The following is a 13,840-nucleotide window of genomic DNA, read 5'->3' on the forward strand; positions in this document are numbered from 1 at the left end:
ACAGAAACACACAACAACACACACACAACAAAACAACCAGCGGAAACCTGACAAAGACACGAATGGGAAAACACTCAAACTTCGATGCCATGGAGAGATCGAAGCAAGCCTCGTCGCCCGAGGGACCGGAAGTCCTATCGTCCACGGACCGGAAGTCCTCAGCCTATGGTGTTCGACGGGCTCGCTAGTCGAGGCCCGTCAGTAAAAGTAAAACATGCCGTAACCATTGCCCGCGCTGTCAACCATTGCCCGCTTTGCCCGCTGTGTGAACCATGAATTGACTAATTTGTGCGTGCTCTATTTGCAGGAATGATGGGTCCTCCAATGGGCATGCGGCCACCCATGGGCCCACCGATGGGCATGCATCCTGGGCAAAGGGGCCCGATGGGCATGATGCCTCCTGGGATGCGTCCGCCTCCCCCAGGAATGAGAGGTACGTATCGTGTGAAGCCGAAAGAATAATAGTTTGTCTGATAAAGAGTTGGTGTGAAAGAAAAAAAAACATCGAAAATAACCTTTGGGATGACCTATCCACATTGTGCGCGGTAATATATCATCCCTTCTATTCGGCATTTATACCACCAGTAATGATAGTACCTAATGGTGGCTGAATACGTGTTTTATTCGGCATTCGGCATTTATACCACCAGTAATGATAGTAATGGTGGTTGAATACGTGTTTTATTCGGCAATCGGCATTTATACCACCAGTAATGATTGTAATGGTGGCTGAATACGTGTTTTATTCGGCATTCGGCATTTATACCACCAGTAATGATAGTAATGGTGACTGAATACGTGTTTTATTCGGCATTCGGCATTTATACCACCAGTAATGATTGTAATGGTGGCTGAATACGTGTTTTATTCGGCATTCGGCATTTATACCACCAGTAATGATTGTAATGGTGGCTGAATACGTGTTTTATTCAGCATTCGGCATTTATACCACCAGTAATGATAGTAATGGTGGCTGAATACGTGTTTTATTCGGCATTCGGCATTTATACCACCGGTAATGATTGTAATGGTGGCTGAATACATGTTTTATTCGGCGTAACCCTTTATACTATTATGTTCGATGACAGTCATGTGGGTTTTTCTTTTCCTCGATCTCGGTACATTTTTAAACGTCGGCACATGCTTTGCACGACTTTCGAATCTGATGTTCCACATCTAAAGATAGGAAACATTACATTTGCATTCTGATCGAGTTTCTGCTTTTTGGTTCATTTTGTTTTCCCTTCCACCCTGCTCATCGAAAATGCAAATAGATCTCGCCTTTCCACAGCCAGAGTTGTTTTGCCTTTAACACCAAATGTTAAGTTAACCTCTACCTGCTCAGTATTCTAGTTTGCATGGCTGCTCAATGATGATTATTATTTGCATGTATTATCTGAACAATCATGTGGAGCTTCTTTTTTCTGAGAGCATGGTCCAGGAAGTATTATTTGGCTTCCATTCCGTTATCATATGCTTTAGTTCCTACATTTGCAGGAAGTATCTCGACCTACTCTTATGCTTTCCTAACTGTTGTTGCGTTGTCTGCCTGCCTTTACAGGACCACCACCTCCAGGCATGAGGCCACCGCCAAGGCCCTAGGACTGATTTGGAGGTTATCCAGATGTGCGAATCACCTTGCATCGATTTCATTACTCTGTAACAACTTGGGTGTTGCATTGCCATTGTAATCTTGAACGTGAAGTGCTTTGTGCTTTACGCAGATTCTGTGATGCTCCATTTCCTCCTTTGGCACCAACCGAGGAGGAAAGTTATTTTGTAAAGTATTTTCAATGTTTTTGGCGCAGAATAAAAGTTTTTGTTTTTTTTGGTCATATTTTATGCTTGGGTGATCTCAAACTGAAGTACTGACTTGGTAGCCTTTTTAAAATGGTGACTTGTTTAAAACTAGATCAAAGGGAGGTGCAAAGCACCCCTCCCTTTATATAAGGGATCGTTTCTCTGAATGCAGCTTTAACATTGGGACTGAAAATAAGTTTCTCAGCTTCTATTGGACGAAATTGGCTGCAAATTTCAGAAGTAAATGCTTTGTACATTGAGATAATATGATCCAAATTTGACCAACGTCCGTTTCTGCATTCTTTAGTTTTATTTAGAAAACCCTCAAATTCATGTTTGTGTCCATCTGTCTGTCCAAAAAGTGTTGGCGCTTGTATCTCAAAGGTTATACATTGAAACTAGCTGAAACTTGGAATATACATCGGCCAATAGGTCTAGTTAATGCCTTTTAATTCCAACAAATTCCACTTAAGTTCCATAGTTTTTGATTCAAAATTAAATGATATATATATATATATATATATATATATATATATATATATATATATATATATATATATATATATATATATATATATATATGTATATATATGTATATATATATATATATATATATATGTATCTATACATACATACAGGTTCAGAAACCCTGGGCACATTTTGAAGAACGATACCTGCAACAAACAAGTTTATTATTGTTCTTTGGTGCAAATTAAAACATGATTACTCGTAAATGGATGTGACCACTTCAACACGCACAGGCATCACGTGATTTGGATCTGGGTGAGCTTCGCTCACTGCTGCACATGTTTGTTTTTGCATTATTTCAGTTCATTGTGAATTACACGCATAACCTGGTGTTGGTTTAGCGGCTAGGGTGCCAGCTTAGGATCCGAGGATCCTGGGTTCGAATCCCGGTCGATCGCTGAATTAATGCCAGGCGGGTTGACTCAGCCTGTCATCCTTCCGAGGTCGGCTAATTGAGTACCAGTTCACTGGTAATTCCCTGTTTGTCGTAAAAGGCGACAAACAGGGTTAGCGGCAGGAAGGGCATCCGGCCGTAAAACATTGCTTCAAAAAGGGGACCAACAACAACAACAACAACCACGGTGCCTGAAAAAGGCCAACCCCCGCCTTGCGGGGAAAAATGGCCTCTAAAGGTGTTTTTTTATTATATTATTATTGTGAATTACATGCGCTAATGCTTCAGTCACATTTGGCTCGGCGGCCGTAGGGTCTAAAAAAATCTACGGCCACTAGCAATTATAGGGCGGCCGCAGTATTTCCACGGTCACACAATGTAGCAGTCACATATGTTTTTATTTTTCGGGTAGCCGCACGGGGTATTTAGAAATTGTGGAGACCGAAAACGTGGGGGTGCCGTACGGTCTTTGATTTGATGTCGCACGGTGACCTTAGGGCGTCCCTGCGGCGGCCATAGAATTGTCAAGGCAGACGCAAGGTAGCCTCAAGGTGTCCGCAAGGCGACCGCAGGGGGGGCCCTAAGGCGAACGTGCGGCCAGACGGACGGTAACGAGTGGGTATATATACCAGTTCTTTTTCATATGTATAACAGCACTTACAGTTGTCATGGCTACGGCTTGTCGAATTGCTACGGCCAACCTAGAAATGAAAAAGGTTATAACTCCGCGCAATAATTCCACGGCGACCCCTACGGCCTGTAAAAGATAGCCATACGCCCTAGGGCCACCCTGAGGCCACCTCAGAAACTCTGCGGCCGCCGCATGTTTCTGTCAATTTAGGGGGGGTACGGCCGCCGTATCCTAGCCGTAGAGAAAATGTGACTGAGGAGTAATATGTCGGAGGATATCGTGAGACAGAACATTTGGGCTGTACGCTTATATTCTGTATCTGGAAATTTGGTTGAAGTTAACAGACAACTTGTCAAACAAGCATTCTGAGTATTGCGCTGCAATACATGTCCCCTACCAAAGTTCAAAGTGCCATAACTTTGTCAAAAATGATCGAATATGCAAATTTATGCACGGTTGATGCTGGTTTTCAAACTTGATCTGAGGTATGCTGAGACACGTGTGTCACGCCTCGCCTCGTTGATAAGCCCGCAAGGTCGCTCCGTGGAGCGGCCTGCACGTATTGCACTGTGTGAATTATAGAATTACCAACTCACGGTCTGAGGTACTAGCAATTCAAGAGATATCCATTTTTAAAATATTTTCGTTTAATTAACGATATCTGCCAAACCACGTGCCCTATCGCAAATTCCAAAAGGACATTTTAGTAGACTGACATGCTGAACAGATTTGTGAAGTTTCCCCTCGATTGGATCAAAAATGAGGGAGGGGCTCAGTTTTAAAGGTTCATGCTTAAAAACGTCATAACTCTGAAACCATCAGTAATTTATTATATTTTCCGGTTCATGATCGATGTGTATATATATGTTGCTCGGCTTGGCTCCGCCCCTCCCGAAAGCGCACGCTGTGTCGCGCTGTTGACGTTCGCGAGACGAGGCTGAGGATGCGTGGTGCGGCTTGAGAACTCGAGAATAAACAAGAGATATCCATTTTAAAAAATATTTTCGTTTAATTAACGATATCTGCCAAACCACGTGCCCTATAGCAAATTCCAAAAGGACATTTTCGTGCTGAACAGATCTGTGAAGTTTCCCCTCGATTGCATCAAAAATGAGGGAGGAGCTCGGTTTTAAAGGTTCATGCTTAAAAACGTCATAACTCTGAAACCATGTGATGCATGACGTCATGCTCCATGACTTTTTTGTTCGTCATGGGTATGCGATTCTGCCTGCAAAGTTTGGCCTCGATCTGTTCAGCCGTTGCAGAGACAAAGCGGTTTTCGTGTTTTCACGAAAAACAATATGGCGATCGAACCACGTGACCAGTGACGTCATAATTACCATTAAAATATTCTACAGACCGAATCCATCATATGGTGAAAATTTTATCTCAATCGGTCCTATTTATTGCAGAGAAATTGGTTTTTAAAGGAAATTAAAACTTAAAATGGCACTGAGCTAAGGATCATCAGAATTATCAGAATTCCTAAAGTTCAAAGTGCTATAAGTTTGTCAAAAATGATAGAAACGTCGTGAAGTTCGAACTTGACCTGTAACTTGTCATGAGGAAACCATGTGCCAAGTTTGAAATCATTAGCATTAAGCGTTTAGAAAAAAAGTCCGGAAAACTGTTCTTTGCGTGACGGAGGGACGGAGTGCAAACCTATAGTCCCCTCCGGTGTACACCGGTAGGGGACTAATAATGTGGCGCCGACAATTGACAGAAGAACCATCGGCAGAATAAATAAGTAGCATTCTTCCAAAACAGTCACCAGGTAGGCCTCATACTGTTCGAACTGAGGAAAGCAGAGCGGTCATTCAACAACAACTCGACAGTAACACCATTATCAACTCGTTTATCATACGTCACCAATATAAGCCGATCATCGATTTGAAGAATACTAAAAGACCTTAATGTGAAACTATACATACCCAGATTAATTTACCAACTATCTGAGGATGATTTTGACAGGCACGTTGAGGCATGTGAGACATTGCTTGAGTTAATGGATATGGACAATGATTTGCAGAACAGGATCTTGTGGTCAGATGAATCCAAGTTTACTTTATCTGGTTCTGTGAATCGTCATAACAGCGTGATATGGGCAGTAGACAACCCACGATTTACTGTTGAGCACAACATCCAGTATCAAGCTCGTGTGTCCGTCTGGGCAGGCATTTCTTCTGGAGGGATTTTTGGACCAATATTTTTCGAAGAAAACGTGAATGCTGCAAATTACCTTCTAATGTTGGAGCAGAATGTATTTCCACTCAATGATGGCCAAATGTGGTTCATGCATGATGGTGCACCTGCTCATTATGCTGCCAGTGTACACCAGACCCTTGATTTTAACTTTACAGACAAATGGATTGGCTGTTGTGGTCCGGTTGAATGGTCGCCACGGTCTTGTGATTTAACAACACCCTGTGATAAGTGTATGCGAGGAATCCTACGACCCTTAGAGACTTGAAACAATTCATCCGTAATGAGACTGCTGCCTTCACGACTGAAACAAGCAGAACTGTGTCAGAGTGTTTCGTCACGGCCACAGCTGTGCATTGGCAATGAAGAAAAGCAGTTTGAACATTTGAACTGATCTGTTTCATGTGTATTAGACTGTTTAACAAGTAATCATGTTTTGTTTTGCACCAAAGAACAATAATAAACGAAGTTCTTTGTTGCAGGTGTCATACTTCAAAATGTGCTTTGGGTTTCTGGACCCATATACAGACTTGGCATTTAATATGGAATATTTTTTTTGTGGGGGTGAACTTACTTTTCAAGATGACTTAGAACCAAAAGTTCATTGGAATTATGTTGAAATTATTCTAGATTTTGTTAATGTGACCTTTAAAAGAAACAAAAACCACATTTGACATTTCGAAGCAAATAAATTGATCCTTGAAAGTGATGTAAACTGATATCGAACTTAATTCATGGACAGTACTGTGTTAGACTTCTGTGCGTTTTCCAGAAGTATCTCTTTATTTTGCACATTAGCCAAAAAAAAAATCATCAAAAACAAAAGCTAAATTATGATTTGGATTACGGACAGTAAAATTACAGTTCAGTACTTCGTGTAACCCCCACGAGCATTCAGGAGATCACGTACACGTCGAGGCATGCTGTTCACGAGATTTGCCAAGGTTTGGACAGGAATCGCTTGCCATGCAGAGACAATAGTCTGCTGCAATTCACGCACAGAGGTAGGCTGCTGGTCCAAGTTGTCGATTTGACGCGTTAATTCTGCCCACAAGTTCTCTATCGGATTCATATCCGGGGACATGGCAGGCCACTCCATATGCTCTACACCACGGTCAGCAAGAAAGTGTTGGATCATGCGAGCATGATGAGGCCGTGCATTGTCATCTTGGAAGACAAAGTTTCCTCAAAAGGCTGCATGAGCAAATGGAAGCAATGTTTCTTCCAGAATGACCCTGTACTTAAACTGGTTCAGGTTTCAATTCAGAACAACCAGGTCAGTTTTGCCCCCTGCATGAAAAGCAGCCCAAACGGTCACCCCACCACCTCCAGCCTGGACTCTTGGCACTATAATATCTTCGTTTGGGGCTTCATGCACTTGTCTGCGCACTCGGATGCGGCCATCTTGACGATAGACCAGAAATCTAGACAAGTCACTAAAGGTCACGTGATTCCAGTTTCCTGGCTGCCATTGACGGTGCTCTCTGGCCCACTGCAATCAGCGCTGGCTGTGTTGTCTGGTCAGGCGTGGCTTTCTCAGGGGACGCCTGGCACGATAGCCTGCTTGAACCAGTCGTTGGTTGACTAGCCTTCTGGATACAGGCACATTTGTCAGTTGCTGCCACTCAGCCTGAAGCCGATTATCTGACTTGGTACGGCCATTGCAGACTAACTGGTGCAGCTGGCGATCATCTCTCCTTGTGGTTCTGCGTGGATGCCCTGGCCTCGGTATTGGATTTGTGACACCCCTCTGAGCATTTCGTTTCAGGATCTTTGACACCTGACCTTGAGTGATGCCATACTGCCGAGCAATAGCACGCTGTTTCATGCCAGAATTTCGTAAAGCCACCACTCCATGACAAACAGCATTGTCAAGTTGACGGACCATCTCCAGAGGAAGCGGCAATAACTTTTGTAGACGTGCAGCAGTTGTTTTCCACTATTACAGAATGCAACAACCCTTATATACCCAATTGTGAAGCCAATCATCAAATGTACCTGTCCTTATATTTTGTCACGCCACCTGTGATATAATCCTGTTATTGACTTCTTGCTGCGAAAGACAATCAGTGATATGGTTCTTTCAACAAAGATATCACCAAAGCGTAAAAGAAACTCACCAAATTGATATACTGAGTTCAGAAAGTAAACCCAAGTCAAGAAAAAAAAAATATTCCATATTAAATGCCAAGTCTGTGTATATATTGTTACGGACACGACTTAGATGTTATGATGGGCCGAGCGGAATGGCCGCCGTGTTCGCACAAGTTACCTGATTACACTCGAACTTTGGCCGAATCGCGCTATGCGAAATCAATGAAGGAAAGGACACAACGGCTGGGATTAAGGCAACGACACAAGGGGTACAGTTCTCAAGACCTCCGGAGGAGGATATAATATTGGTTATGCAGAACGTTTAGATTACACGGCAAGAGGTAAAGCACAGCAAGATGGGCACTTATACACGGTCTTATCTTATTCCCGACAGACCACAGACAAACGGGACAAGACTGACTCACACAGGGATTGATGGCAAGGAAGGGCAGGCAGTCGATAGCTCAAGGTGCACCTTGGCTCAGGGGCAGAATCGACCCGGTCCGGTCCAGAGATGCGGGTAGGTATCGTCGCGCTGGAGGTGGCGTCCGTTTCTTCTCCAAGCTGAGGCGCATCTGACGTCACCTCCCTCTTCCTGCGCATGTCCAGCGGGGAGTGACACGCCCTCGGCTCGTTAGCTCCGCCCCAGATGGAATCGGTCCGCCGCCTCCATTGGGTGCGGGGGGGTTACCGAGCTCCGCCCTTGACGAGGAGCTGACAGCGAGCCCCTGCGTGGTAACCCCGTCGGAGCACATGTTCAATGGCGGCTAACCAAGCCGGAGTGAGGACGCGCACTCGCCGTGCCGCCGCCGCTGTTGTTGGTGTTGTTGTTCCATGAGGAAGAGATGCGGGGAGGTATTGGGAGGTCCTAAACTTGCTAATGGTGCCATACAATCACATTCTGGTGCAACGAAGAGTCAGAATTAATGGAAACGAGTCCTTAACTGACATAGACTAAGAATAACTAGCAAGATGTCCTATAGTTGTCTACGTGAGATGCGGTGAACCTGGGCACGACATTTAATGGGGGAAAAAGGGGCAGGTCGGTTCTACAGAGTGTTGTTTACAGAAAATGGGACTAGGGAATGGGGGATTGGGGATAGTTGGGAAGTATTGGGGAAATAGGGGAATATTTACAAGCGGATATGGATGGAGGCCAAATCCCATATCCGCAACATTGCACCCTTCTCTACCTCGGGGCGTCCCGACCCGATAAATTTTTACCTTCGTTAGTGTGGCACTCAGATGTAGTTCCCTCTACTATTAACTCAACCCTGAGTGCGACAGTTTTACAGATGTTCACAAATGAGTAAATATGTCCCCCTGCGACGTTGCACCCTTCTCCTCACAGAAACACACCCACAGGATAACCGAATCGCGGAAAGAATCCTCAAACTAAACATACAGCCGGTAGGGAGCATCATTTATACAAGACTACACTGATATTTACACTACGATCCAGGACCTGTTCTTTGAGGAACACATGCAGATGTTATGCATGGAGAGAGCACGCATGCCAGCATCGATACACCAACCCACGAGTGCTCTGTGGCCTTACGGCCTTTAATAATGTGCAGAGCACCCCATCCAAGCACCAAAAGCACCACCCCATAACACAGTCAGCACCATCCGGTGCACCAATAAAATGTTCAACGTCACCGGTGGTGTCGCAGCCGGCCGATGTTCTGCCGCTGGTCTTGCCTTCTTGAAGCACTTGGCCTTCTAGCTTCCTTAAAAAATAAAGAAAGGTGCCAACCGCGTCCATTTCTGAATTGTGGCCGTCAGGGGGCCAACTAAAAGTGGTTCACCTGTATGGCATAGGTGCCACGTTGACCCATAGGTCCATCAACGGGTGGTGCTTGCCCGCAAGAGAACTGCGGTCCATGGTGGGCGGCCACAAAAATTGCGGTCCATATGGTGTATCGATCCAGGCAGCAAGCAGCGAAAGTACAGGCCCACAACTGCGGAGCCAGCACCTCTCTCTCCTCTCTCTCTGCCCCAAAGCCAGATCCTCGGAGGTGGGAGACAAAAGAAGAAGACAAGTGAGTAAGGTGTTAAGGGCGCAAAAGTGCATGCAATATAAGGTAATGCACACTGGGGGCACATGGGAACCAGGTGAGACAGGTACGTTCCTACCGTACGCCCCCCCCCCCCCCCCCACCAGGTAACCTACATTGCCCCTCCCTTACCCCTTACTGTATCCACAAAACACAACACTACCCATAAACATCTACTTTACAAATCAACAAACGTCCCTACTGTCTTCCCCGTTCCTCCCATAAACCAAATTCGTCTTCTCTCCCTCCTAACCAATCAAATTTGCTATTTCCAACTCTCATCAAAATTTGCCATCTCCAACTCAACATCAAAATTTGCCATCACCAATTCATCATCAGTCCCTCCTAAGGAGGGAGAGATGGAATCACCCCAATGTCTCATCCACGTCGTGATGCGTCTCACCAATCCACACAGCAATTCTCATTTCCTGCACACAGAACAAAGAAAACACAGGTGTGGAGTCATCATCATCACCACAGGTAAGTGGCTGCGTATGGTGCGACAGGTTCATCAATCCTAACTATCTATCTATAATTCCAGTAATCTCTGTGTGTATGTGTGTGTGTGTGTATGTGTGTGTGTCTGTGTGTCTGTGACCGCTGTTTCTCGACAACCACGGGTCCGATCTAATTGAAACTTGCCAGATATATTGCTGGGGACCTGAGGATGTGCCTTTTCAAGGTTTCATATTAATCGGAGAAGTAGTTACCGAGCTATGGCGATTTATTTACCAAACTAATCACAGAACAGGTAGCGGGGTACGCCAGCCAATCACAGAACACGTTGTTGCGTAGGCGTGGCCGATGTGAGAGCGCGTGCGCCGTTACGGATAGTAATTCGAGGCGTAGCGGGCGCCATTTGGAGGAGCTGGGAGGACTCAGGCGTGATAGAGTGAGCCTGAGTGAGTATATCAAGACAAGAACAAGATCTAGAAGGAGGTATGTACGGTGCGATTCATATAATATATTGTTTAGTTATCGTCGATGAGGAATTTGGGGTCGGAATGGGTGATCGGCCTGGGTGACTGGGTCTCGACTAGATGCTGGGCCGCACCAAGGAACGGGCACCCACGTACGGGCACGTCCTAGTTTCCTAAATGACTTTAACAACTTTACATTACCCGGGGTCTTTCCCTGCCAATCCATTGGCCAACTTACACTATGGGTTCTAAAAACTAATTCCCATTGCCCAAACTGTGGTGCTTCTCAATTTGGGGTCTCACTCCCCCGATTCATCTCCCGGTGCCTCGCACAATTTCTGGGCTGCGACGTGTAGCTCTCCCAGCAGGTCTACCCACCTGCACACCTCCACCACTGCAGTTGCCTCCGAGCTTACCTGCTCCTTACCCTAACCTAACTACCTGGGGAAGGCCCTCTGGCGCTCTCCCCACTCGGTGCCCTCTCTGGCACTGGGCTACCCAGGTCCGTCCTCCGGATCCTCGGGCCCCACTGACACTAACGGCTCCCAGAGCCCACCTGCGGCCTCACCTGGCCGACATCCTCACAGTGGTGGAGTGCCCAACCAACTACACACACTAACAGGCTACACGCCCAGCCATTTCCACAACACTAATGCACCCATCCACAATACCATTCTGCAACCGCACCACAAATGCCAATATCCAACCACAATTTACCTATGCCCTCTACCTAACACTTACACTACCCGCCCCGGGTACTCGTGAAAGGGGTCCACTCTTCCCCCATCCACACCTTCGCACCATGCACACCACTCCGTACCACTTACTCCAACTCTCTCCACACCACTCATTCCAATACTCCATGTATTCCACACACCTGCACTTGCACACCTGTGCTCTCACACCTGGTGCCACCTGCACCCTTCTCTCCCCAAGCGCTTTCGCGCTGATCCACAACACTCACTACTCATACACTGCTCCACACTGCTCCACACACCTGTTCAGTTCTCACACAGCATCATCTCATCTAACTACTCCCCTCTGAAACTTGCGCTTCCCAGTCGTCCCTTTAAACTATTGCGCTCCCACGTCATTATCATCCACACTAAACTACCTGCGTCCCCACTACAGGTATCAGTCACTATCTAAACTTAACGTTACCTAATGTCATCTTCGCTAGATCCCTATCAATATAACCTAACCCACCCGGGCTAGTTTTCACTGCCATACACCCCCTAAGCTATTGCGCATTTGCCCCACCCATGGGAAGGGTGGCAGGGATGCCACCCTTACCCACCGGGCCCATCGCTCATCAATCCCCCCAGTCCTCTGGCACTAATAAGCCCCCCTTATTCAGAGGTACTGGGTCCCGCCTCGGCATCTAAAGCCGAGGCAATCCACGGGGGCGCCTGCTCGCCGGTGTAAGGCCTTATCCGGTCGGCGTGGACGATCCGAGGGAGGGCTCGTGGCCCCATTTTGATCTTTACTACCACGTCACAGACTTGCGACAGGACGACCCCCGGGCCTTGCCAGGGAGAGGTGAGTTTCGGGCACCTACCCTTCCTCCTCCGGGGATTGAAGAACCAAATCTTCATCCCCGGAGTGTACTGACTCCCCTGGCTCCGGTGGTCGTACCTGCGCTTCATCTTTTCCCCCGCCAGATGGAGTTGGCGGCGGGCGAAGGCATGGACTAGCTCCATGCCTTCCTCTAGGTGACGTGCGTACCCCTCCCTCGGCGGGTTAACCACTGTGTCTGGCACGGGACCGCATAGCAAGTCGGCGGGAGCCCGTAACTCCCGCCCATACATAAGCAACGCTGGACTGCATGCGGTGGCCCTGTGCTGGCTGGTTCGGTAGGCCATGAGCAAATAAGGGAGATGTTCGTCCCAGTCATCCTGACGGGTGGCGGTGAACAGTGCCAGTTGTTGGATTAAAGTTCGGTTGAATCTTTCCACCATCCCGTCAGATTGAGGTCTTAAAGGCGTTGTTCTGGTTTTCCGAATTGACAGGAGACTGCACACATCTTTTAGCAATTTGCTCTCAAAATTTCGTCCCTGGTCGGTGTGCAACTCCTGTGGAATCCCATGCCGGCACACAAATCCTTCCACGAAGGCCTGCGCTACCACCCCTGCTTCTTGGTTGGGGAGGGCGTAGGCCTCCGGCCACTTGGTGAAGTAGTCCATCACAACGAGGATGTACTTATTACCTAGGCGGGTGCGGGGTAGTGGGCCTAGGATATCCATGGCCACCCGCTCTAGGGGGGCCCCCACCTGGTGTAATTGAAGGGGGGCACTCATCCTCCGTGCTGGTCCCTTTTTGGCAGTACAGGCGTCGCATCTCCGACACCAGTCCTGTATGTCGCGCCCCATATTCACCCAATAAAACCTCCGGCGTACCTGCGATGTCGTCTTTGTCCTGCCCAAATGGCCGCCGGGGCGGGTACCATGCACCTGTTGCAATATATCGGTCTTAAATTTATTTGGGACTACCACCAGCCAGGAAGTTTTATCAGAGGGAACCTCCACCCACTTGCGATACAAGATGTTATCCTTCAATTCCAGGGTTTTCCACTGAGCCCAATACGCCTTGGTCTGTGCCCCGAGGGGGGTGACCTCTTCCCCCTTTGGTCTTTGCCCCAATTTGACCCAATTGAACACTGGCCCCAGGACAGGATCCTCCTGCTGGGCCGTGCTCCATGCCAAAGTTCCGAGTTCCTCATCTGCGGTTAGTGGCAAAATTGGCCCTCTCACCCGGGTTGCCCGGACAAGGAGGGTCGGGTCCGAATCGCCCAATTGTTCCCTCTCCTCGTGTCTCGCACAAAATTTGCAGTTTTCCCCCAGACAAGGACGCCGAGAGAGTGCGTCCGCATTACCATGGGCCTTCCCGGCCCTATGGGCCACATCAAAATCGTACTGCTGCAACTTTTCCAACCACCTTGCAATTTGGCCCTCTGGTTCCTTGAACCGAAGGAGCCATTGCAAGGAGGAATGGTCAGTTCTAACCAAAAATTTCCGCCCGTACAAGTACGGGTGGAAATGGTTCATGGCAGCCAGCATAGCCAATAACTCTTTGCGAGTGACACAATAATTTCGCTCGGGCCTACTTAAGGCCCGACTATAGTAACCAATCACTCTCTCCACGCCCTCCTGTGTCTGAGACAAAACTGCGCCCAATCCTTCCTGGCTCGCATCCGTGTCCAGGGTAAATGCCCCGT

General features: G+C 47.3%; 1 long non-coding RNA gene across 1 annotated transcript; it reads left to right on the forward strand.

Annotated features, from left to right (window-relative positions):
• Positions 1-304: 304 nt before the first annotated feature.
• On the forward strand, positions 305-1,835 carry LOC137435203 (uncharacterized). Its single transcript, XR_010986005.2, has 2 exons — positions 305-433; positions 1,562-1,835. It is a non-coding gene; the product is annotated as an uncharacterized LOC137435203 (long non-coding RNA).
• Positions 1,836-13,840: the final 12,005 nt, after the last annotated feature.

This window comes from Myxine glutinosa, unplaced genomic scaffold, assembly GCF_964187855.1.
Source record: "Myxine glutinosa unplaced genomic scaffold, kmMyxGlut1.1 SCAFFOLD_2023, whole genome shotgun sequence".
Classification (NCBI taxonomy): domain Eukaryota; kingdom Metazoa; phylum Chordata; class Myxini; order Myxiniformes; family Myxinidae; genus Myxine; species Myxine glutinosa.